A 26648-nucleotide genomic window follows, 5' to 3' on the forward strand; every position below is an offset into this window, starting at 1 on the left:
ATTGCCCAAAGGGTACTATTTTGGTAAGTACACAAAGACACTACTCTTTGGTGAGAAAGAAGTAAGAAGGCACAAAATTGACTTTGTGGGTGAAAAGGGATGAAGCTTCTTCTTTTTTTTTTTTCTGTGTAAATGTTCCAATGACAAATTTTAAATGATGAGGGGTCTGGTAATCTTTGCTCCCACATTTTGTCTCCTTAAACTGTATTTCATAATGACATATCTTAAAACCTAGAATTCCAGAGGGAATCAGTCTAAGTTTACTTATGTTTTTTTGTATTGAACTCTTTCAATTGCCACACACTTAGTAGACCTGCGTTAAAATAGATCAAATATGATAAACTTCTCTAATACTCTTCTTTAATAATTAAACTGTAATGAAATTGATTATGTAAATAAGTAAGGATTATAAAATCAATTTGCCTTAAATATTTAAAAACTGAATAGGTATTGTAAAACTTCAAAGTACATAGTGGATTTTTAAATTTGAGCAATGTAATCTCATTTGAAATATGCTATTCTATTCGTCATTCATATGATCCATGACTTGACATTTGTGATGGATATAAGCAGCTATGAACTGTGCAGTCATCACAGATACAACTGGGTGGGTGAAAGCCAGAGCTTACTGCTCGATAAAGGATGTATGACTTACCAGAGCTAAGCAGCATTTTTGGTACATAACCCCAAAGCATGCTACTTTGCTAACTTTGGTTTACCATAATTTTCATAAGCTCTAAACAAAGTAGTGTTTTCATACTGTTTTTTTACATCAGTGTTCAATGAACAGTTTGACCCAATTCTATTGTCAGAATATTCTTTCTTGGGGCACCTGGGTGGCTCAATGTGTAAAGCCTCTGCCTTCGTCTCAGGTCATGATCTCGGGGTCCTGGGATCGAGCCCTGCATCGGGGTCCTGGGATCGAGCCCTGCATCGGGCTCTTTGCTCAGCGGGGAGCCTGCTTCTTCCTCTCTCTGCCTGCCTCTCTGTCTACTTGTGATCTCTCTCTCTGTCAAATAAATAAATAAAATCTTAAAAAAAGAAAAGAACATTCTTTCTTGACTTCCTAGCTAACAGCCACTAATGATTTTGCAGACACAAAACAGTTAGAAAGAATTCAGAGGACAGAGTAAGGGAATCAAGAAGAGAAACAAGTGTTTTCAGGAGAGGATTTTAATTCAGTGTTGGGGGGTACAATGTTTTGGACAGCAGTGAGACATGCAAGTGGAGATGGGGTCAGGACTTGGGTATATGGGTATGAGGCTCCAGGGAGTGAGTGATGGGGTATGGTCAGAATGTGAGCCCAGGGAAATGCATTAGATTAGCCAGGGAATATGTAGATTGAGAAGAGTGATGGTTGTGGAAGAGGACTCAGGGATATGACAATATTTTAAGAGATACTGAGAGAGTGAGAGGATCATCTAACCAAGGAGCCTATCATATGTTTTCATAACACGACTTAGTCCTCATTCACAGGACTTGTCATATCTGAAATTAATGTTTTACAAGCCAGACTATAAACTTCATGAAGAAAGGGATCGTGTGTGTCTGATCTGGGGCTCTGTTCTCAGTACTCTGATTGGTGTCTGGCATACAGAAGAGCTTAATGAGTGTTTCTGAATGAGTGAGTAAATTAATGAATTTGTAAATAAGTGTATGAATGATGGATGAGTGAATGAAGGCCAGAATGGAGTAACAGTCACAATGAAGATGATGATGTGTCTGTAGAATATGAAACATGAATTCCTAAGCAACTCAGCGAGAGAAATTTTGTTGACTTGTGGGGCGTAGGCTAATGGTCTGAGAATTGCAATATACTATGCATAAATGGCAGATCAGTGTATTTCCATCAATAATGTTTAGAAGTGTTGATTTTAGATCATTGAGAATTTTCACCTCATCTAAAGTAGCCATATGGCTGTTTTATCACGTGACAAAGTGGTTACATTATACCTGAAATACCAAGCACAAGGAAGCATGAGATATAATCTTTATGTGCTATGGGGGGCTGTGTTATAAATTAGTAGGAACCCCAGAGCCTTGGGCTAATGTGGCCAGTAAGATCTTTGTAGTACGTCTGTAAAATATTGATGGTAGAGGGCAGTATTCTATCTTGCTAACAAGTCCATGATGTTTGCCAATAAGCCATTTTACAGATATGGGGAACAAAGTATATAAAGACGGGATAACACTCGGCGGTCACACAACCCTTGCAGCTGAGTGAGAATGTTTCACAATCATATCCTGATCCCAAATCCAATGTGCTTCCTACTATGTGATACCATCTCTAATAGACTGAAATGAAAAAAGGAATTCATTTTTCCAGTCCCTCTGCAAATATGAACTAGAGAATGATACTTAATTTTTAAAGTATTCCATTTTTACAGGCACTAAAAAACATAAATTGTTGAATAGGATGAAATGAAGAGAAACCTACATATTTTGATACCTACTTGATGTAATCATAATTACTATCTACCCACGGATACACAGTGATTTGTTATTTTATACAGAGGATATAGCTATATTGCACACTGTACCTATTTCCTTCTGTAATTTTTTATTGACTTACATATTTCATTTTTAATGGAGTGGAATTTTCTAATGTGATCATTGTAATGAACAGCTATTTCAATAATTTACTTTACGAAACTGTGATGTTGATGTCTGGCAATGATATCTAAATGCTGTGGGTATCTGGATAGCAGAGATGATGTCCTTTTTTCCCCCTAAATATTGCTTAAGGCACCTAGATACATGTTTTTTGAATTTAAGATGAACTATTGGCCCAATTCTATTTTGTTATAGAATTGAAGAGTTGCCCTACCTTTTCTCATCATTCCTTCTTGCACATTTGGGAAATTGGTAACTTTTCTTTTCTTCATCTGTCACTCTTGAAAAATAGAAATGATGTGTCCTTCCATGAATCTGCTGAGAATGATTTTGAGAACAGAAGATATATATGGGGTATATAGTGAAGAAAGATAAATTCAAATTATTTGAAATATCTGAAAACCAGTTTCTTTTCCTAATAATATGCTATTGTAGCAGAATAGTATACTATTATAATACGTTTAGTTTATGTATATTTAATGACTATTCATAGGGTTGGGTCTACCATCTTGTTCTTTGTTATCTACTTGTTCATCTGTCCTCTCCTTCTTTCTTTTGGATTAACTAAGTAATATTCATGATTTCATTTTATTCTGTTTGTTGGCTTAGTTGTTTGTTTTTTTTCTTTAGGGTTTGTACAGAGTTAACTTAATCAATCTTTAAAAATATTATACCATTTCAGGGGTGCCTGGGTGGCTCAGTCGGCTGGGCAGCAGACTCTTGGTTTCAGCTCAGGTCCATGATCTCAGGGTCATGCGATCCAGTCCTGTATCAGCTCTCTGCTCAGCACAGAGTCTGCTTGAGATTCCCTCTAAAATCCTTTAAAAAAAAAATTATACCATTTTACATATAAAACAAGATACAACAATATACTTCTATTTCTTCCTTCCTGGTACTTGTGAAATTGGCATACCTTTGACTCCTACATGTTACATACCTCCATTATAGTGTTACTATTTTTGTTTTAAAGAATCAGTTGACTTTTAAAGAGATTTAAATAAGGAAAAGAATGTAGTAAACCTACCTGCATATTTACCATTTTTCTATTCCTCTGTCCCTCTGTGCTGTTTGTCTTCTACGCTGAATACTTTTAAGATTTTTCTCTTATGGTTGGTTTTAAGCAATTTTATCATGTGCCTTTGCATACTTTCCCTCATGTAACCTGTGTTTGGAGTTCATTGAGCTTCTTAGATTTGTGAACCTGTAATTCTCATTAAATTTGGGAAAATGTGGTCATTATTTCTTCAGATGTATCTTTCTGTTTTCAATCTCTCTCTTCTTCTTCAGAGACTCCAAATACAGGTACATTGAGTCACTAAAAATAGTCTACATTTTACAAGGGTTGTGTTTATTTTTGAATCCTTTTTACTCCATGTTTCACTTCAAGGTCACAAACGTTTCTTTCTGCAGTCTCTTAATCCCAACTGTAATGGTTTCTGTCACTGCTGTAACAAATTACCACAAACTTAGTCTCTTAAAACAGCACAAATTTATAATCTTACATTTTTGTACTTCTCAAGTCCGATATGGGTCCGCTAGGCTGAAAATGGCGGTGTGGACCAGGCTACCTTCCTTCACAAAGGCTCTAGGAGACATATGATTTCTTTGCCTTTTGTAACTTCTACAGACCATATGTATTCCTTGGCTTTTCGTCCCTTCTTCCTTGAAAGCCAGCAACATCACCAGCCTTAGTCTCAGCTGTAAACTCTTCTCGGTCATGAGGTTACAAATTCACAGGCTCTGGGGACTGAGATGTGGACATCTTTAGGGAGACATTATTTTACACACCATACCATCCAGGGTATTTTATAACCTGTCATTTTCAGCCCTGAAAGTTTGATTCAGATTTTTTCAGTTTCTCCCGTGTCTCTACTTAAACATGCTCAGTCTGTCCCCTGCCTTCTTTTTTTTTTTCAGTCTGTCCCCTGCCTTCTTTTTTTTTTTTTTTTTAAGATTTTATTTATTTATTTGCCAGAGAGTGAGAGAGAGAATGACAGGGGAGAAGGTCAGAGGGAGAAGCAGACTCCTCATGGAGCTGGGAGCCTGATGCAGGACTCGATCCCGGGATTCCGGGATCATGACCTGAGCCGAAGGCAGTCGCTTAACCAACTGAGCCACCCAGGCACCCCTGTCCCCTGCCTTCTTAAACATACGAGATATAGTTACAATAAGTGTTCCGATGTCTTTATTATCATCTGTGTCATTCCTAGTTCCGTTTCTATTGATTGGCTTTTTTCTTCTTCTTCTTCTTCTTCTTCTCATATCGGACCTTATTTTCCTGTTTCCTTGAATACCTGGTAATTTTGATTGGGTGTCAGAAACTGTGAATTTTATCTTGTTTAATGCTAGATATTTGTGTGTTCTTACAAAAATACTGAGTTTTGGGGGCACCTGAGTGGCTCAGACCATTATACGTCTGCCTTCAGCTCAGATCATGATCTTAGGGTCCTGGGATTGAGCCCCACATCGGGCTCTCTGCTCGGCGGGGAGTCTACTTCTCCCTCTTCTCTGCCCCTCGTGCTCTCCCTCTCTCTTTCTGTCTCCCAAAAATAAATAAATAAAATCTTTATTTAAAAAATATGGAGCTTTGTCCTGGGAAACAAATAAGTCACTTGAAAACAATTTGAAACTTTTCGATGCTTACCTTGAACCATTTTTGGGTGTGCCAGAGAAGGCTTATTCTAGAACAAAGTTATTCTCCTCTATAGAGGCAATACCCTTCTTAGTACTCTCATAGCCAATGTCCTTTGAATTACAAAGTATTTTCAGTCTGGAAGACTAGAAGAAAAAATAATAATTATTATAATTATATATAAATAATAAATATAATAAGTTATTATTATTATTATTGTTATTGTTATTATTTGGTGTTTCTTTGCCCACCTTTGGGTAGACATTTCCCATGCTTGCACACTGATCTGCTCTGGGCTTTCCTGCTGTTCGTGTCTCTTCCCATCACTCTTCCAGGAAGACCACCAGGCTCACACGTTCCTCCTTCCTGTGCAGCAGCCTGGAACCTCTCACCAGACAGTCACCTGGGGTAACCTTAGGGCTGAATTCACCTGTTTCCTCTCTCTCATGAATCACTGCCCTGTGTTGCCTCACATCTATGTCTGAAAAAACAAATTTTCTTGTATTTTGCCTGGGTTTTTGTTTTGTTTTGTTTTGTTTTTATTTTCAGTTTTTTTCAGGCTGATGGTAAACTCATTCTCTGATACTGCATCTCGGCTGAAAGTAGAAGTCCTTTTGCCTTTTCATTCCAGTAGAAGGGAGCTCATCTTAAAGACACTTGACATACCGTACCCTCTGAAGGAAAGGGTAACAGTGTGTATACTGTTCAGTGTCTTATGAGGATTTGATCCTGCATCGAGTAAATGTAATAATTTCACATACCAGTACAGATTTATTATTTTTTTTAGTTATAAATTCAAACTTTAAAGGAATGGCTATCAGGAAGACGACACAGGCTGGACAATGTGTGGGTTAAGGGTATTGATGTTAGAGATATTTGGATCCTGTTACTTTAAAGGGAAGCAGTGCAGTTGACCTGTTTGGCGCTGGGAAGACAGGAAGGAGGGGCTGCGGGCGGATGGTGCCAGGGAGCCGGGAATTAGGACAGCTGCCCTTTTTGTTTAAACTGCCACCGGCCTTGCCAACACATGTGAGCCTCTCACAAATCATGCAAATTTCAGGTTCTTTATGATGCCACCTTTGATTCATGCAGGCAGTGTGAGGGAGAGAAAACACTTGTGCGTGCATGCACACACCTACACACACGCTTGCAGGATTTGGCAAGGATTCTGTAACTGCTAAATCATGTGAAAAGAGAGCATGGCTGCTCTCACGCCACCGAGCCCGATGGCTCAAGGAAAGTGGACACTTTGCATTTCTCCTGCCAAAGGGAAGCAGAATTAGGGAAATGCATGACCTAGGCTGACCAGCTGTTCTGCCCCATTGGAGGATCCTGGAAATCCTCTCCTCGGGGATGTCTTCCCCTGACCATGGCAACACTCATTGGTTTTCCTCTTCCAAATGCCTTTAACACTTTGAGTCTGTCCCATGCAGTTTAGGACACAGCTGGCTTTTCTTTCTTTCTTTCTTTCTTTCTTTCTTTCTTTCTTTCTTTCTTTTTTTCTTTCTTCCTTCCTTCCCTCTTTCCCTTCCTTCCTTCCTTCCTTCTTTTTTTTTGTAGCTATTTCCTGTTGAAAATCTATTCTCTCTTCAGTCCAATTGAGTTCTGTCTCAGGACAGGACTTCTGGGTGACCCGTTTATGATGCCCCTATACCCCAGCTACCGCCCTGATTGTGTACTCCCACTTAAAGATGAGTTTTGGTTGTGTTCCAACCTCTTTTTCTAGAGGTCATCTTTGTATAGGCTAGTGACTCCTGCCTAATATCATCACCATCATCATCATCGTCATAGCAGTCAGGGTGCTGGGGTCGAGGAGAAGACAGTGACAAGGAGCCACAAATCAGCAGCCTCTTACAGCCTCTCCCTGACATGAGGTCATACGTCAGACTGCAGTGAAAGAAAAACTCAACCTGATTCCCGTTGTCCTCCCTCTCTGTCCATTCCTTCCTGTCGCATCGGCCTTTACCAGATCAAGTGTTTCCCAGCACGGATAGCTCCTAGTCATTGGTAGGTAAGCATTTGGGCCACTTTCCTATGGGGTCTGCACTTCAAGCAAGAGACCCTTTAAAAAGGGTCAGAATAAGTCCATGTGACTTTCAAGTTCATTTGGAATCTGCACAGTCAATGAATGCCCCCAAAATAAAGGGAAGCAGGTTGATTTGATTGAGGACAAGCAAAGTGATCCACATAAAGGATAACATTTGGAAGAAAACTCTTATCATCTCCCAAACTTGGAAAGGGGAGGAATAGTCCCATAAAGCACAAAAACCAAACAAAGAAATAAAGGGGAGTTGTCGTTCATTGGGTATAAAGTTTTGGTTATGCAAGATGAGTAAGTTCTAGAGGTCGGTGGTACGACGTAGTGCTTATAGTGAAGACTGCTATATTGTGCACTTAAAAAATTTGTTCAGGTAGATTTCCTTTTAAGTGTTTTTACCATACACAGATAGACACACACAAGAAAAAGAAAAAAAAAACCACAGAGAGGCCTTAGGAAACTTTGGAAGGTGATAGATCTATTGCATGGACCGTAGTGATGGTTCTGTGGGGGTATGCATGTACCCAAACTCATCAAACTGTGTTAAATATGTGTAGGATTTTTGCATATCAATTATACCTCAATAAAACTGTTAAATGTGTATGTGTCTGTATGAATAAGGATTTATAATATTTGATCATTTTAGTTTCAGAAAGCATGGGTTTCCTTTCCAAAAAAGAGTAGTCACCGCAATAATCGTAGTGATAATGAAAAATTGATCATTTAAAAGCATATTAATGGTTATTAAGCATATTAATGATTCCTCTGGACTTCACAGAATATTTACTTTTTCCTTTTTTCTTCCTGGATGTATAAATAAGGAGTGCTTGAGAGCAGACGGAAATACAAGATGATAGCCCCTCTTTCTGTTGCTAGTGTGGTCCTTTTTCTCTCCAGTGTCATGATTGGGAAGGAGCTGTCCGTCTCTCTGTGAGTCTGGTAGAGGGACTCAGATTCAGTTGCCTTTGAAATTTACCCCCTTCCTGGTTGGAGCTGAACAGTCAAGGGTCATATCTGCTTGCCACAGTGTAGCAGCTGAAATTCATTCCTGGTCTTACTAATTGCCAGTGTTTTTTTTAATTAATAAATTAATTTCATTTTAAAACCCATTGTTGCACACAGGAACCAAGAATAATGGTCTTTGCTCCTTCTTGATCATTACAATGACCGAGCAAACATTATTGGAGATTTTAGAAATAGTGCTTCCAACATGGTCCTATGTTTTGGATCATACCAAAGCTCCTTGCATTTGCTCGTTGTCTTGCAATACCATAAAAATATGTTAACTTTTCAGTAGAAAAAAAAAAAAACATGGATCAAAAACAAGGGAACAGATCATCATAGCTAAATCTATTCAATTTTCCAAATTCAAGGTAATTTTAACGAATACTTACCCCATCCACTTGGGAATAAAATTTTAGATTTCAGTCATCTTAATAAACACTGGGATATAATTTTTGCCATTAAAAATTATACCACTTGAAGCTCTAGCCTGGTAGCTGCAGGTCGAGGTAGTATATGTAATTAATTTAAACATTCCACTGAGAAAAGGCTGCTTGAATCTGTATTGTCGGTTTCAAGTTTCTATCTTACTCTTCATATACAATCAAATTCTGAGCGCATTTCCCTCGGGAAATACTTCCCGCTTGGAAGTTTGGAAAAGCCCTCTTCTGTTCATGGTCTGTTCACACGACACAGTTAAGAAAGGGATTTACGCTCTGATGTGGGACCATCCTCGCAGGCTTTACTGTATCTGTTTGGTCTGAATCATGATGAGGTCACGTTATCAACTCTCGGCTGTTCTCCACAAATCAAGTGGTGTGGGAAAGGGCGCCCATGGAGCCTCTCGCTCAGAGCCCGGCAGGACTTCTCTCTGGCACAGGTGCTTGTCACTCCAGGAGCAGCAACTTCAAAGCCTTTTCCCCGATTATACTGGAGCGATCACCTTATCAGCGTCTGGAAGATTTCTTCTCCCGAAGCACAGGTGTTCACTAATCAACACAACAAAAAGTCATCTAACATTTCCTCTCATATATGCAACATACATATGCGGAGACGATTTTCCTTCCGCCCACCTGCGGTTTCATCCATCTGCGATGTAAAGTATCTGCGGACAGGGACCCATCAGAGTCCCCATCTCCTCCCGGAGGCACCACGTCCTCTGTGCCATTTCATACAATAATTTACCCCCCTAGCTCTTTTTGCTTTCTGGAAAACATGCACACATACACAATCATGAATTTACAGGTAGTTTTTTCAAGGTTCTTGAAAATAATCCATGCCTCTTTTTGTTTAAAAATGTAATTTTCAGGAGTTCTCTATAATTTTGATCTCTGCTTTGACTTTTGCAAAAAAAAAAAAAAAAGAAGAAGAAGAAGAAGAACAATCTTTTTGTTGTTGTTGTTGTTGTTGTTGTTGTTGTGGTTATAACATTTAACATGAATGGACTGTAGGCACAAGATCACACACCAGATCTCTAGAACCTTATGCATTGTGTATAACAACGGAACCTTTATACCCGGTGAACTCCAACTCCCCATTTCTTCCAACCACCAGCTCTGGAAATGACCGTTCTACTCTGTTTCTACGAATTTAACTCTTTTAAATACCTCACGTAAGTGGAAATTACGCATTCATCGTCCTTCTGTACCTGATTTCACTTAGCGTACTGTCCTCCAGGTCATCCACACTGGCACATGTGACAGGATTTCCTTCTTTTTCTATGGCTGAAGAATAGCCCATTGGATATGTATATTACATTCTCCTTATCCATTCATCCGTCGATGGACGTTTAGGTGGCTTACATGTCTTGGCTACTGTGAATAATGCTGCAATGAATGTGGGATGGCAAATACCTTTTCAAGATCTTGATTTCAAGTCTTTTTTTAGATGCATACCCAGAATTGGGGTTGCTGGAAGTAAGCAGTATTGTGCAGTGGAAATAATTCTCTGTGCTTTCTCTGAAAAACTTCAATCGGTTTGCTGGAGAAACCATAACTGTTTGCTAAGTTTATTTTAAATTAATTGTCTTCTGTGATTATTTGGTGAGCTATCATGAAATTCAATATTAGAAATAGACTATGGGACAGTGCCCCAATAAAATAAAATGTTCATAATTCATTCCACTAATTCTTATTTGTACTCCTCTCTGTCTCTCTCTGTAGACAAGTATCCCAGTCACGTATTTGGTTGCCCCAGCATGGCAAATATTTTCAGTTGACAATGGAACATATCATAATGGTAACAATGTAAAAATATTTAAGAAATATAAGCAAAAGAGGCACTGAAAACATCGGTTTACTAAAGTGAGCTTTGCCTTGTGTATATCCTGTGAGCAAGGGTTATTTAACCAAATTGATCCTTTTACCTTGTGAGAAGCATTTAAATATACGAGTTATTAAGAGGTTTCTTCTTGGGGTACTTGGGTGACATAGTCCTTTGAGCCGGGGACTCCTGGTTTCAGCACAGGTCATGATCTCAGGGTTGTGAGATCAAGCCCTACATCAGGCTCTGTGCTCATCGTGACGTCTCCTTGAGATCCTCTCTCTCTCTCCCTCTGCCCCTCCCCACTGATCTCTCTCTTTTTCTCTAAAAATAAATAAATTAAAAAAAATGTTTCTTTACAGGCACACTATTGTATCTTGAATGACTCCTGAAACCCCCATTATAATGAGAGTAAAGGAATAAAGTAGGTGTAGAAAATAACTGAAAAAAAATTTTCATAGTATTTTCAGAATATGAGAAGACACACACACACACACAAAGAAAAAGAGCAAAATAAAGAAGATGGGATGCTGTGTAAAAGGAGCTCATAGAAATTAAATCACTAAACAAAACCTTCTGACCGATGTGGAAGACAAATGCAAGAAACTTAAACTAGGAAGCAGAGTCTGAGAATCCAAGATGAGAGGTAAGAGATACAGATGAACTTTCCAGGAGACCCACCTTTAGACTACTAGGAATTCTAAGAAGAAAGCAGAGAAAATGCATGTTAGAAAAATTATAAATGAAATAACAAATATCGCTAGAGCAGAAAAGAAGCCTGAGAATTTGAACTACAAGGTCCCACTGAATACCAATTTGGATGAATTGAATGGATCCATATCATGCTACTGTGAACTGACAGGTAGACCACAGAGAAGGTCAACGATATACAGCAGTACATCCTAATATGTTACCCAGTAAGATGAGAAATAATTAGGTAAGGAAAGGTCTATATTCACATACAACATAGAAAAACAGGTTAATTATAGTATGTAATATGCCTCAAAATGATAATTTACATAAGTATCTGTGGTTGTTTTATGTCTATTGAAAAGGCCCACCTTTGCCTAAAATAGTTATTAACAGTTTACATAAAACTTTAAATAGAGTTTTGAGCACAACAAATCAATTTTTCTTAGAATATTCTCACAATTCTTATTGTGAAACACTGACATTTTCATGCATACACACTTTATTAAAAATAGCAAAAAATTTTCTTCAAATATATATGATGTAAATATTATATAGTATATCTATATTATAATGAAAAATGGAACACTGAATTTAATAACAGCTTTTAAAATACATTCTGAAATTCAGTTTCTTCATCTGTAAAATGGGCAAGTGATACCTATAACATATGGTGACTTTTGGAAATAATTGCACTGATACACACAACGTGGGACAATGCCTGGCACAGAGTAATTGCTCAGTGAGCCTTAGGTACTATTGTGAAGACATGGGAAAGGCAGTTGCAACAGATATGGTTGTGGTAAAAAACAGAACCTCAAAGTATGTAGACAAATAAAAATGAATGTGTGAAAACTGGCTGATTATAAAGAACAAGACTGGGGATCATGGAGGACACAGTGTTTTTACCATTTATGTCCTTTTGTACTATTGGTAAACATATTCATGTGTAGATAAAAATTAAGTCTTTGAAAATTTACTTCCATTGTATGCATTTACTGATTCTGGATCTCTCAGGTCAGTACACAATAGACAGTAAGTAAACATTTGTTGATGAATTATGAAGGAATAATCTGGAGAATCTTAATTATCTATCTCACTCTCACCCATGACGTACAATAGAAATTTCTACTACACTTTGAGAGCTTAGATTAGCAAACTTTTTATACTGCAATAGGAAGTTAATTATTGTCTTCCTTACATCCATAATCAAAATGCTGAATTGGAAAAAAATTAAAATATGTTCATTTTAGGAAACACGTTATGTATTGTTTGTTTCAGAATCTAAATCATCCTTCATTTTCCTCTATCTTTTAGAAGGCTTTCTGTGAAAGGAAAAAAAAAAAAAAAAAACATTGCATGGCTGGAAATGTGGTCATCGTATCAGGTCCTGCCAAATACTGCCACCAGTTTCTGGTTTATCATTAGGTCCCTCGCTAGTTTTGCCCATGATTTGGGGAATTAAGGATAAGGCTCCTCTGATAACTGACCTCAAAGGAACATAGTGAAATTCTGCAACAGACCCCGAAGGGGAAGAATTGAACTGGAGTCCTGTGTTTATCATTTACCAAAGAGATCGAACTAAAAGTCAGTGTCTTCCTTCTCGTTGGAGATGGGTGCGGGAGAAGCAGCATTATATTTACTCGAAACATTCCTTGTGGGCTTTCACTGACAAGCGTACACAAGGGACTTGGAAACAACCAAGTTCTACCCCAAGAGCAATATTTAGCCCAGACCTAAAAGAAGCAATGCCAACTAGTATTCTGCTTGGAAAAGATACAATAGTAAAATTTGAAAAGAAAAGTCATAGTCGTAATTATCATGCAGTAATAAACCAAGACTATCTCCTCTGTCATCTAACTGGTAGCAATGAATAATATGAAATATTAGTGAGACTATAAAGTGTAAAGTTTCATAAACTTGGTTAAGCAACCCATGAGGTATTTTGGCCACCCCTAGTCAGTCTCACAGAGGGAAACCAAGAGGTCACATTCAGTGCATTTGGGGAACAAACAGTAAGCATGAAGTAAAAGTTGATTAACCTGTGCTTATTGATCCTGAAATTATAAAGAAAGCTTAGAAATAATAACTCACCAAGGAATATTGTGACTTTGTGATAATGTACATTTATGGGTACAGAGCTCTTTAGTGCAGTGCATCTTTAAAAAGTATGTTTCCAGGCTACTGTTTTTATAGATAAAATAAACCGACTGTGGCAACATCCTTGGTCAGAATACATTCTAAGGGTTTTGTCTGGAAGAATAATTTTGAAGGACAAAATGAGGGGGGAAGAAAAAAAAAACGGGCTTGCAGAAAAAACAAAATCACAGTTTGCCACCCGTTCTTACCCAAAAAGGAAAATGCATTCCTGCATTTAACCTGTATCTTAGATTATGTTCCTGAATGATACTCTAGCTTTGGCTGCAACATCCGCCAAATCAAACTTGAACTATTTAGTTTTCTTTCCCCACCTTGAAATGGCAATAACGACTCTTTTCCTGGGGGTAGGAGAGAGAGGTGAGGCTATAAAAGCTGTCTTAAAATAAGCATTTTATTTATGCTGTTTTTATTGAACCTAGGAAAGGTTGGAAGTGTTGAAAACTATTCAGGACCCCATGCCATCTGCTCTTATTTCATATGTTCCCTCATATGAGTTGGAACAAAGGAGTGGGCTGGATGGAATTAAAGAATGTATATAAAAAAAAAAAAAAGAAAGTAGTGATCAAACGGTACTGATAAGGCAAGCCGGTGTGCTCCTGGGTGATGTGTGTATTCAACTCCAGGCTGACTCCTCTTATGCTAATTCAGCCAATTTCCTCTTTTATTTCATTTCTGGAGCCTGAATCTGTGATCTCTGATAAGGTTCCCAAGGATACCGCCTTCACTCACAAGCCAGGAGGGGGAAGGGGAGTGGGTGATGGAGATGTGTGACTCGGGGAGAGCACTAGTGGATGAATAATTTAAAGCTCCGCCCGGAGATTTGAGGCAAAATGCAGAGATAAGACACACCACAGGGTCCTCTCTGTTTATTCAGAGCTTCATCTTCCAATGACAGCTGACCTCCAAGGTCAAGGGTATGATGGGAAATGGAACCAACAGTGGGAAAAGGTACTGCGCATCCCAGAAGAAAGTAATGATTTACTTTGTGTCAAATGAAACATTGATCTTTTTATTTAACTACTTTTTTGTTGCTCTCCGTCGATGGAAAACCCGTGATTGAGGGAACTTTGCATAAACCACGATATATCCCGGCGATGTGGAGACACTCCCCTGAGCTCCTTCTCGGCTTGACATGTTTTAATACTCTGTTTAATAGGGGAATTTTTAAGGTCAGAATCAACTTGAATTGAGGACCGAAAGTGGACATGACTTAAGACCTCGAGTGACAAACACAATATTTGGATTCAAAGGCAGTTTGATCTTTCGTTTCTCTTGGGCAAACGATATGTTTCCTTAGCTTCCTACCTTTTTAACTTTGCACCAAAAGAGGCTCCGCGTCTTCCCCTCATTACATTTTTCTGGAGCCTAACATAATCCCTTTTGTGGCATAACACAACATTACATACGTTGAACCTAATCAAATCTTTCTGTTCTTACTAGTTGACCGCCTAAATCCCTGAATCTAATAACTTCTTGCAGTTCGGAAAATTTGAAGCCATTTGTCCTGGCTGAAACCATGTTGTTAGTTTTAGGATCTTACAAATTCTGACAGTAAGACACGCACCTACGCAAACCCTGCTCCCCATTATCAAAACCGTCTGCTCCGTCGTTCCTATTTGTTTCAATAGACTACAACCATGACCTCTGTGGGGAGAGAGGCAATGTCAAATGTTTCCAAGGGCTGGTTTACATTTCCCTCATCGTCTTAAACTGCTGTTTCTGCTTTCCTCTGTTTGACTGTTACCCATGTTTTCATTCCTGAGCAATCATACCTTTTATCTTTTTTAGATAAACATGAAAACATACTAAGGTCACCGCTGGGTGAGAGGTAAGATGTGCGTGACTGCCACCCAGCCTTACCGAGCCTTTTTTTTTTTCCCCTCCCTTCCTTGACAAACACCCCTTGAGGGTTCCAGTGGAGTGAGACAAGTCACAAGCATGATTCATAGGCTGGCCACATCGAGTGCCCGTACAGGTTGTCCTTCCAAGCGCCTCATTAGCATGGCGCCAGCCTGCTTGGTCTTTAGCACGCACTTTGCCCGTGTCCCCCTTTCTTTCTTTCTTTTTTTTTTCCCCCTTCAGCATTCTTGTTTTTATGTTTAGAATCTATCAAAGCAAAATGCAAGGTGCGCTACCTTTTACTGCTTCCTGGGTGCATTGCATGCCCTTCTGCCAAGACTTGAAAGAAAACACTCCCCATTATTCTTGGCTTGACTTTTTTTTTTTCTTCATCTTCCCCCCTTTTTCCCCCTTTTCTTTTCTTGTTTTTGAGTGGTAGGAAGAGCAATGGGACAGCACACACACCCACTGGAATCCAAGCTAAAGTGAAACTCAGAGCCTCCGATCACAGTGGGCCCCGGACCGCTGGCATAAATGAAGCTAAAACACAACTTTTTTGCTGTTGATGAAACGTGGGTCTTCAAGTTAGTCCCATGCAGCCCTCTTTCATTGACCTAGAAATCAGATTCATGGCTTCATTTTGACCATGAGGATCATTTTCATAACAAAAAGGCTGAACTTCGATGAACCACTAGTGAAAATAGCAAGTTCCTCACTATATGCCGCTTTCCTAGAGATTGTGGTCATATTAGCTTTTATATTTCAAAAAGTTTCACATTATTATAATCATCTGCAATTAACCGATGAGAAAAGTGCTCATTTGCTAGATAATATTTAAACTATGTTATGTTTCTAAAATGTAGACTGCAGCATCACAGTGGGCTAAATACCACATAGATCCCCACGATGGGTGCTATTCGTTGGGTTCTAAAAAGGGATTTGTTTTTTTAAATTACTGGCTTCCTCCGGGTGTGTTTCTACTCTTTTTTGTTCCTGAACTATCGTTGTTTATAATTTCTTTTATTTTTCACCTTTAAAGCACCTAGTGCTCAAATACAGAAAATTCAAGTTTTCAATTAAAAGTGATATTCAGGGACACCTGGGTGGCTCAGTCGATTAAGCCGCTGCCTTCAGCTGAGGTCATGATCCTAGGATCCTGGGATCGAGTCCCATGTCGGGCTCCTTGCTCGGCAGGGAGCCTGCTTCTCTCTCTGCCTCTGCCTGCTTATAAGCACCCTCTCTCTCTCTCTCTCTCTTACAAATAAATAAATAATAAATAAAATCTTTTAATTAAAAAAATGATATTCAAATTGAAAGAGGACATCAAAAATAATAAAGTCAGAAGCATAAATAAACGAAACTCTAAGAAGAAGAGTCTTCAGCCAAGAGATTCTTCTGCTCAAGTCAGTTTTTAGAAAAATAGATTTCCTGTTCAAAACAGTAATTAGGACTTTGCCCATTTTCAGGAAGGTATCTATCGGTAATTATAATATAGTAGACTTAGGCAGACATTAAAGATACCCTCGTACGAACTTTTTAAGAGAAATTAGTGATGAGGTTGATACTAAAGCCTTTATCTCCCGCTAGCCCAGTGGTCTCTCCACCCATTCTCAAATTACTTTTGTTAATACGATTTAGTGAAAATGCCAATTGTCCCACATTGCATCCGAAACAGGGCCAGAATTCACTCATGTTCTTAGACCCTTCAAATCCCTGAGCTTCTGATTTCTCTTTTCCAGAAACAACTGCTCCATTCAAAGCCCAACTTTGAAACGTCTCGGCCACATAATTCAGTGCCCAGGCCTGGGTCTCTTCGATAAATTGCCAAAGCATTAAGCTTTACGTTTTCTTTTCTTTTCTTTTTCCTTTTAAAATGTGTTAGTTCAAAAATAATATATTTGAACAACAATAACAGTTGATGTTGCTGGTGACTGTGAGTACCATCATGTAGGAATGGGCGAATGAGAGGGAAATGGGCAAAATTATCTTATAGAACTTATGAACAGACATCTGTGCTTACCTGTTAATGCAAAATAATTAAATAAAAATAAAAAAGAGGAAAATGAATTTAAAATGGCAACAGGTATTATTATTATTATAGAGAAGGCATTGAAAGTAAATCAGCAGGATGACCTAAATTCAAAAAATCATCAATGAGAATTTAAGCCCTAGAGAATAGTTCATTTAATTCATTTAAAATATGAATTCCTTGAGGCACTGAGAAATTAAGGGACTTGCCCAGGACAGCACAGCTGGTTTGTAACAGAGTTGGAAACTGAACTCACGTCCCCTAACTCTCCAGTGCAAATGTAGACAAGATCCCTATGTGGACCTTTCTCTATACTCCAGTAACTCCTTGAAAATAGAAATGGATATTTTCCCTGCAATTTTTCTCACAAAGGCCTTTTTTTTTTTTTTTGCAGTGATGTTTCAACATTCATCAAATCTAATCATCTGTGCATGCCTCAGCTTATCATAATCCCTCTTTTCTAGCCCCAAATCAATGATCCTAAAGTGGGAAAATACAACTTCCAGTTTTAACAAAGATGTTTCCCTATAACATGGTATTACAAGGTCTTTGAGTTTGTCTGTGGGTATATTTTTTAATTTAAAATTTAAGTTAGGGGCGCCTGGGTTGCTCAGTGGGTTAAAGCCTCTGCCTTAAGCTCAGGTCATGATCCCAGGGTCCTGGAATTGAGCCCCACATCGGGCTCTCTGCTCAGCGGGGAGCCTGCTTTCCTTCCTCTCTCTCTGCCTGCCTCTCTGCCTACTTGTGACCTCTGTCTGTCAAATAAATAAATAAAATCTTTAAAAAAAATAAAATAAAATTTAAGTTAAATTTGGATATATCTTAATGAAAACAAAACAAAACAAAACAAAACAAAAAAAAACACCAGTCGGAGTCAAGCACACAAACAGGCATCAAGCCCGTGTTGTCCTTTGGTGTAGGATTTGTTGACACCCACACATCACTCTACATCTCTGAGTTCTGACATGGTTTAGATATGGATTCAGATTTGGTTAGGGCCTTCAGTTACCATAGAGAAGATTCTGGAGCATCCAAGAAGCCTCATTTGTAGGTTTCTTATGACAGAGGCGTTTTTACCGAGTATAATGGTGCAAAGCACTTTACTCCACCTATGGGAATATTGGCCATAGGGTGTTCAGTCATTAAATTAAGGAGAACCACATTCCTCTCAGCTCTTTCCTGTGGAAATGAATCTGGCTGTCTGTGTCATACCCTGTTTCACTTCCCTTGGGTGAATTAATCCATACCTAAAACCAAATCTGTGGGGGTGGTTTCCCTCTTATCTCTACTGTTTGGATTCAGTTTCAGATTTGGGAAATTGGTTTGATCTAAGAGCTTAACTTTCAAGGTCACTCTTTTTTCTACAGTACTCAACATTGCTAAAGCATCAATCATGCAGCGCGGGTTGCTTAAAATCTATAGCTCATTATTGATATTAATGCATTTGGATCACTTGTGATATGTTAGCATTATAGAAGATTACTCACATGTAGTTTTATGAAATATTATTCCACACACAATTTAGTAGTGAATTTATGTCTTAGTTCATTTTGACAAACCTAAAAAAAAAAAATAGTCTGTACCATTTTGTTCTTTGTAAACTTCATCTAGTGTTTACATGTAGTTTTACTTACACGGTATATGTTAGTTAAAATGTTGATTTTAGAGGTCAAGAAAGCTGAGAAAGCATGTATTACCTTTAAATTCTGAGGTTTTTTGCATACGTTCACTCAGTTGAACTATTCTACATACAGCCGACTTCTTTCTCTCTCTCACAGAAAGAAAAAAATCTTAAATAAACATGATTTTTCTGTCCGATTTTACTGGTTTCCTTCTTTAACTAGTCCTTTTATGATATACATTTATAAAGAAGAGACTAGCAGATGTTTGGGGCTTTATTACTTAAAATTTAAAAATGGTATTTCCTTTAAGCACAAATCCACATTATATTTTTCAGAATTAAGTTTTCGTAAGTTAAAATCAAGCTAGTGACTAAAACTAGCCTTCCGTGAGCAGACATTTTTCCAATCTTTTTTTTTTTTTCCTTTATGTTTGGAAGGACATGACTTTAGAGAAATGGTTTTAATCTACTTTTTTAAAAAAGCAAGTATATTACGGCCTCTTTTCATGAAATAGTATGAAGACGTGTCTTTCCGTCTAGTTACGGATGAGTCTAAGAAGACAGCACCTTGGCATGTCTTAACTATGACCTTCGTAGAGTTTCTTTTCATGATACTATTCCTAAATTTGAGAATCCCATGACTCTCTCTTCCTGTTTTTCTGACAGAATATGCATTAGTGCTGGTCAAGGCTGGCAAGCTGGTGAGGGTACCTGTCCATTCTTAATTAGGGAATAATGATCCCCGGGGTCTGTGTGTGTTCTCTGACTAGGACTCATGTTTCATATTCACCCGCCTACCCAAACTGTCACCTGCCCCTCAGACTCACATTTGGATGCCGTGGGTTTTACACAAGAAAGATCTGCAAAAATCAAGTGATGCAATGATCAGAGGTAGAGCTTGATCTAAGGAGATATTAGTTTGCTCATCAGGTAGGAAAAACACATGAGAGAGTTAGAAAACTGATTTTAAGTTTGCCAGATAACATTTATGGAGTATAAATTAAATAGTGCTGGTTTTTTGAGTATCTTTAATATATTTTCAAAACTACTCATACGAAACCCAGAAGATGTTTTACAAGATGGTATCGTGTTTTTGAACTAAAAGGGAAGTTTCGGTTTGCTAAACTTAGAATCTAAGCTTTCTGGGGAAGATAGCCATGAAGGGAGTTGTCATCGAAACAGTCAGTGCTAAAAAAAAAAAAAAAAAAGAAAAAGAAAAAAAAAAAAGAAACAGTCAATGCTACTTTGGACATACCTTTAGAAAATTGTCACTGTTTTATCTTGAAACTCGCAGATAATTTCATGGAGCAACTGTTCTAACAAAATAAAACTATTTTGATAATATCTTCCCAAACTTGGTGTTTATCTACCAATTATACCTTAAAGCAGTTACCTTTTGTGAGAACAGAAAAACTTGAAAATTCCTACTTAGGTACTTATGAATAAAAAAATGCAGATCAAAACAATATAGTAGATAACCGGAAAATATTTTCATAACAAAATACTAACTGACAATTTTGAAGCACTGAAATGTCATGTATTGACAAATTAAACAATCTCCATGATTTCCCCCTTTTTGAAAACATCCGTAAAGGAGAAATACAGTCAAATCACACGTAAAACTTTCCATTTTACATAAGAAAACAGCAAAGGAAGAGACCGGGCTTGCCCTGCACCTAGGTAACTGGGTATTTGCTAAAGCAATACAACTTTATTCAACATGTTCTATTTGGAAAAGCCTTACCTGCCAAATCACAGAGTTAGACAAAGAATTAGAAGAAAAGAAAAGAGAAAGAGATAGCATTTTAAAGAGCAAACATTTAAAATACACAACGTGAGTGCCTAATTCAGGGTTTGTTTAAATGTTATTGATCCCAAGATTCTGAACTAATATAAGGGGCATAAAATGCTAGATATTAAAAAGAACACTAATAATAAGAAAATGTTGGCCAATATTACTTTCATCCTTTTTCTCTGTGCCAGTGATTTTTTTTTTACACCCCAATGCCTTATTGAGTCAGTGTCATATCCTGTGTCACTGCACGATACCTTTTTTTTATTTGGTTCCACGGGATGCAAGACTGACGTTCTGATTGCACAGAGAAGATAGGGATTCATAACAAAGGGCTCAAAATTAGGGTGTTTTCTCCCCCATCAGTATTGCAATTACAGATGACACTCGGTTTTCAGAACAAAATTATCTGTAGTTTAATTTGATTCTGTAACATGTTTAGAGGCTGAAATTTAAGTTCACAGATAAAGTAACTTCTTGTGGGTGAAACTTCAAGAGATGAAGAGAGATAAAATGCCCAGGGCAATATCAACACAGAGCAGGTACCACTGACATAGATTTCAGGATGGAACAGACAGGGACAGGGAGCTATTTTCAAGTCTCTTCCTTGGGATCCCACTCCCCTTCCTTAACATGGCGTTGGCCACGTGTTCTTGCTTATGTGGTAATGCATTTGTGTTTGTTCAGAACAAATTTTATTGATGCAGCCTTCAGATAACGGTATAGCTCCTTATTCTCCGCTACCGATTACAGAAAGATGGATTGCAGGAACAGGTGGAGAAAGCCAGGTGGGATTTGAGGGGCTCCATAATTCTGTCCTAATTGAGCACCCAACCTCTGACCCTCAGATCAGTCAAGGAAGGACAAAGTGGACCATCAAGATTCCCTAGACCCTGAGAAGGAAAGCCCTTTGCACTGAGTCCTCAAAGGGCACGCGGGGGTTGAGGGAGCAAAGATGGGAAGATGGTCAAAGAATTGTCAAATAAACCACTGCCTTTCCATCTTTCTTTTATCTAGATTCCGGCCTTTAAGATTCTAGGAAATCTGCCCTTTACTTGTCTCTACAAATGAACCGAATCGAACCATCACAAAGAAGAAAACAGCACTCTCAAAGGTATAGTGAATTTTCCTTTGATTGCCGTTTTGTTGTCTTGTGTTTTTCCGCCTCCTAAAGCCACTTTACATTTGCACGGCAGCGCACTGAAGCGCAGTCAGCGTCACAAGCATCACCGTGATTTTCGATACGTCTCTGTAAAACCCAGGACAGTGATAGAGTAATTCCCGCTTAGGGAATGGAAGCAGGCAGACATCAGAGGCTCAGAAAACTCGGTGGCTTCTCGCTCTGATCCTGAGCCCTTTCATTTCTCGGTCATGTCCTTGACCAGATGATCTTGGCTTTCTCTATTTTCTGCCCTGGAGATCTTACCACTTCCAAGCTTCGTCCAGGCTTGGAGCACCGTCCGTTTGCCGGTAAGTGGTCAGCTGCTTTGACCACACACTGAGTTACGTCGCTTGCCGTGTAAGTGTGCTGCGCAGACTGTAGGCATGTCCAACAGGTGTGTCTTACGTGACTTCTATCTTCATCCAACAGAGGATGTTCAGTCTAAGTACTAGCACACACTGCTGCTCTGCTCAACGGTCATCATAAAATAAATGTGGGCCTTAAGAGGTTTAACTAGACCTGTCCGCCAGGGAGGATTTATAGCTGCAGAAGTTACCATGTCTCTCCTGCAGTGGAGAGTGAGGGAGTATATATTCAAGATATCAAAGGAGGGGAAGTTGCATTTCCTGGTATAAACTAAGCTTAGGGTAACATTAAAAAAAAAATTAAAACTTTAAATTGTAGAAATCTTATGCATCCCTTCTTAAGAAATAAGACATCCACAGCTAAATACATTTAAAATTGGAATTAAAAAAAAAAAAGATGGCCCTTCAGACTGTAGAAATGCAACTTACCACATAAAGAGGTAGGAGGTTAATATCCAACTGCTTGAACGGCCGTCGTCCTTACTGCCATTCAAACTACACTTGTTTGGGGGCGCCTGGTTGGCTCGGTCAGTAGCACATGTGAATCTTCATCTCAGGGTTGTGAGTTCGAACCCCACATGGGGTGTCGAGATTACTTAAAAATAAAATGTTTTAAAAAAAAGAGAAACTACACTTTATCCACCCAGTTTTCTTTTACTCAGATGACTTCTCCCCACCTTCCCCATTTTTTTTTCCTTCACTAATTCTTCACTGAAATTCAGCCTAAGACCCATCTCCTGCAACTGGCTTGTCTTTTCTCACACAGAGTTCACAGCAAACATTTTCTCACTCTGCATTCCCACGGCACTGATTAGTGTTTATGTTGTACTCGCTTCGTTCTGCCTCTGTGTTCGGGGTACATCTTCTGTCCCTTACAAGACTGTCTACTTCTCCAGAGGTTTCAGTTAATTTTTATTCCTAAGGATGTGGGTCAGTGTGACGGCTGGAGTGGACACTTGCGGTTGATGGAGGAATGCGTGTGCTCACGAATGGGCCAACCGGATAGAAGAATATTTGCATGGAGAAAAAAAATGCTAAGAATCAAGTTGGAGCAATGAGTGTTATTAATTATCTCAGCACTGACTGGGTTGCATTAAGATGAGGAGGCTGGTGTGTGTTAGGATCTGGTAAAGGATTGTTTCCTAATTCAATATACGCATCAGCAAACGAGGAAGGAGACTGCTTAATTTGTGATGAAGTATTAAAAGGGACATGGCTGGATGTCTAAAGATAGGGAAATCCCGCTCTCTGAACTCACAAACTCTTTAGTTTGCTAAAAAGGATTAGTGTTGCGCAGAAAGAGATGTAGAAGGGACAAGGTTTCCACTTATATCTGGGGAGTTAAGTATACAAACAAAATAATTTCCAGGCAAACGGAAGAGTTTTATGCTTTCTCTTTTCATGAATCCATTCAAAAGCAAGAGACAACTACAAATATTTCTACTGCAACTAACTACCCAACACTACCTATGTGTGCTTCTTGTATCAAAAAAAGCATAAAGTTTACCAAAAAAAAAACCCAACAACAACAACAACAAAAACCAGAGAGTGTTAGACGTAGGGGTTGTTTGTGTTTGTGAAGAGAAGGAAATAAAGCTAATAGCTCATTTCAATCAGCTTCAGTGTCTTCGTCACTCATTCGATAGTGGTCCTGTGTTTGGTCCCGTACGGAGTAAATTATGAAGCCATGACCCTCATTACCATGCGTTTATAATTAAAATATGAAACTAACAAGCTGATGCCAAATTTGCAAAGTTAAACAGTGAGCAAATACAAAAGGTAAAGTGCTTAAGTGCATTAGTGCATTCTGAGCAATGATGATTGACAAGGTAACAGCAGAAGTTGTATTTTTAGTTGGTGAGGTCAAGTGGAAATCACTACCTTTCTCCCCAGGAGTCAAGGAAAGTTGTATTTGTGGTTTGACACCTACTCCTGCCAGATGTCTAAGTTAACTCTGTGTGAAATTGGGAGAAAAAAAAAGCCCCAAAACCTCCCTTCAAAGAAGCTCTGAGATCTCGGTGGTAGGTAGTGGTCATGAGGAAGGTTGGTGCAGAGAACAAGCAGGAAATCTCTCCAAAGTCACGGCAGGTGAAGGCTTTCTTCAGATGGGGTCCTCCTGGGCGGCCTGTAGCTTTTATCACTAGACCACCCGTCCTCAGTGAAGGAATCGTGTACATTTTGTAACTCCTCAAAGCAGTTTCTCAAGATGATGTGGTTATATCCATTTCATTTCAGAAGAGCGTAATTGAATCTACATCTCCAACCTATGTCTCCTTTCCCTGTCCTGCACCCACACCTTTGTTGTTGGAGGATGGCTAATATCTCCATATTTCAAGATCTAAGTACATTTTTTTTTCTAATCAGAACAAATTCATGGGTGAGTAAAACTCAACATCTACTGTTCTTAGTCAAGATCACTATGTCTTTTGGGCACAGGGTGTTGGCTGTATTGGTTAACCTTATTAGCTAAAACAAATTTCATTTCAGTATTGATACATGACCGATTAGTTCAATGTTAGTTTAACACATGAAAGATGATTCCAGTTTCCATTTAAATAGAAACACATTATGAGAAAGTCCACTTTCGAGCTATTAGTGAGGAAACATCAAAGTCTAAAAATACTGCATTTGGAATTTAGTGTATAAAACCATTTTAATTTCTCAGAGCCACACCAATTCCCCTTCTAGCTCACATGCAACATCCTCTTATTTGGGTCCAGATTTTGTAAGGAAATTAAAGTGCCAGACTGGGAATAGGCCATATCAGGAGAAGTAGATGCAGTGAATGTCTCCAGATAAAAAACAATTAAGGATATTAAATTGATTAAAGTAGATCAAAGGGAGTTAAAATAAAAGGGATAAAGAAAAACAATATTCCCAAGGACAAATAATTTGGGAGTGAGTCATGATCGCCCTGGAGGGAGGAAAGTGGGTGGTTCCATGATAACAGAGCTCGACATTGCCAAAACTCAAATGAATTCGCTGCACACTGTTCCAAATAAGTTAGAAATCTGACCTTGATGCTGCTTGTTTCTCATGATATCCCTAAGTAGATGGGTGCTGTTATCTCTCGCCGCCCCCCTCCTTCTCTCTCGCCTCCTGCCACACACAGTGTTTCTAAGGCAAAAGGAAGTTGAAAGTCATACAGAAAGTGCAGGAAATGGGACTACAGCCCATGTCACGATGGAGACTAATCTATGTCTACACTTGAAAAATGGAGGGAACGTTTGTTATGAGCAGTAGATACAGATTTTACTGTTAGTCCAATAGCCACACGAAACTGTCCCACGTGGGGATGTTTGGAGACTATGTGTCAATTATAAAGACCAGTCCACTCCTGACCAACAATCTCAGTTTCCTTCTGAAGTTCCCCACTACTATTAAGAGTACATCTCTGGCCACTGGTGTCATTATTATTATTTGTGAGGCGATTACTGCTGGGTAATGACCCAGTTATGCGAACTAGTGGCTATTGCCCACCGGAAGCTGGGTGCGAAGGGACAGCATGAGAATCAAGAACAATCCTCTGGGCCCAGATCCAGTAGACACGGTGCTACCTGGTGAGTGTCCTGTTCCAGTCACTGCTCTCCGTGATCAGGAGTCCCTCCGTGCCCCTTGCGCTATGGCCCCAAGGCATGGTATCTGTTCTGTGGAGCTCATGCTCCCTGCAGCCGGGACACGTTGTTCTATGGAGGCCTTCCATGTTCCCTCCTGGTGTTAAGGTTGGCTGAATTTTGGTGCTTCAGTGAGGCTGAGAGGGAATTCTGACACTTGGGCTTTGTGGTCACCTGCCCTGGGAGGAGGGGAGAAGAACTGCTGTCCTAGTCACTCCCGTAGAGCACATTGGTGTGGCTGGTCAAAATATGGCAAGTTACTGGGAAACGAGTTGCTTTTCAGATCTAAACAATATCATTTAAGAGAAAAGCCATGATGACTTTAGAATCTATATTTTTCCATACTCATACCCTTGGAAGAAAGATTTCTTCGTCCCAGAGGATTTCACCAGTGTGCACATCAGTGGTAGAAATGCCTATAGTATAGATATATACTTCAAGGGAAGTATGGTCTAATCTCACTATAAAATTTTCAACTCTGCTCTAGAAAACAGCCACGGATCTGCCAGAACCATCTATGTGCCGTTAGTTTGCAAACCCATTGGTTTTTTTCAACCACCATTTATTTGGCAATTCTTCCACAACAGTACTTAAAATTTGACACCCCTTATAAACCATAACTCTCTCGAGGTAAATATTTTCTCCGAATCACTTAGGAAGGTATTGAAGCGTTAGAATATACAGCTAGTTCATGGAAAGACTAGGGTTTAAGCCCAGGGCTGTCTTATTTCTTCAGGTGAGCTGCCCTTGAATGGGTGACACTATAAGGAACCATATTAGAAGTGCCAGACTGAGTAATTCTTGTGTCCTTGCACAAAATAAATGCCCC

Source organism: Martes martes (assembly GCF_963455335.1).
Source record: "Martes martes genome assembly, chromosome: 8".
Lineage (NCBI taxonomy): Eukaryota > Metazoa > Chordata > Mammalia > Carnivora > Mustelidae > Martes > Martes martes.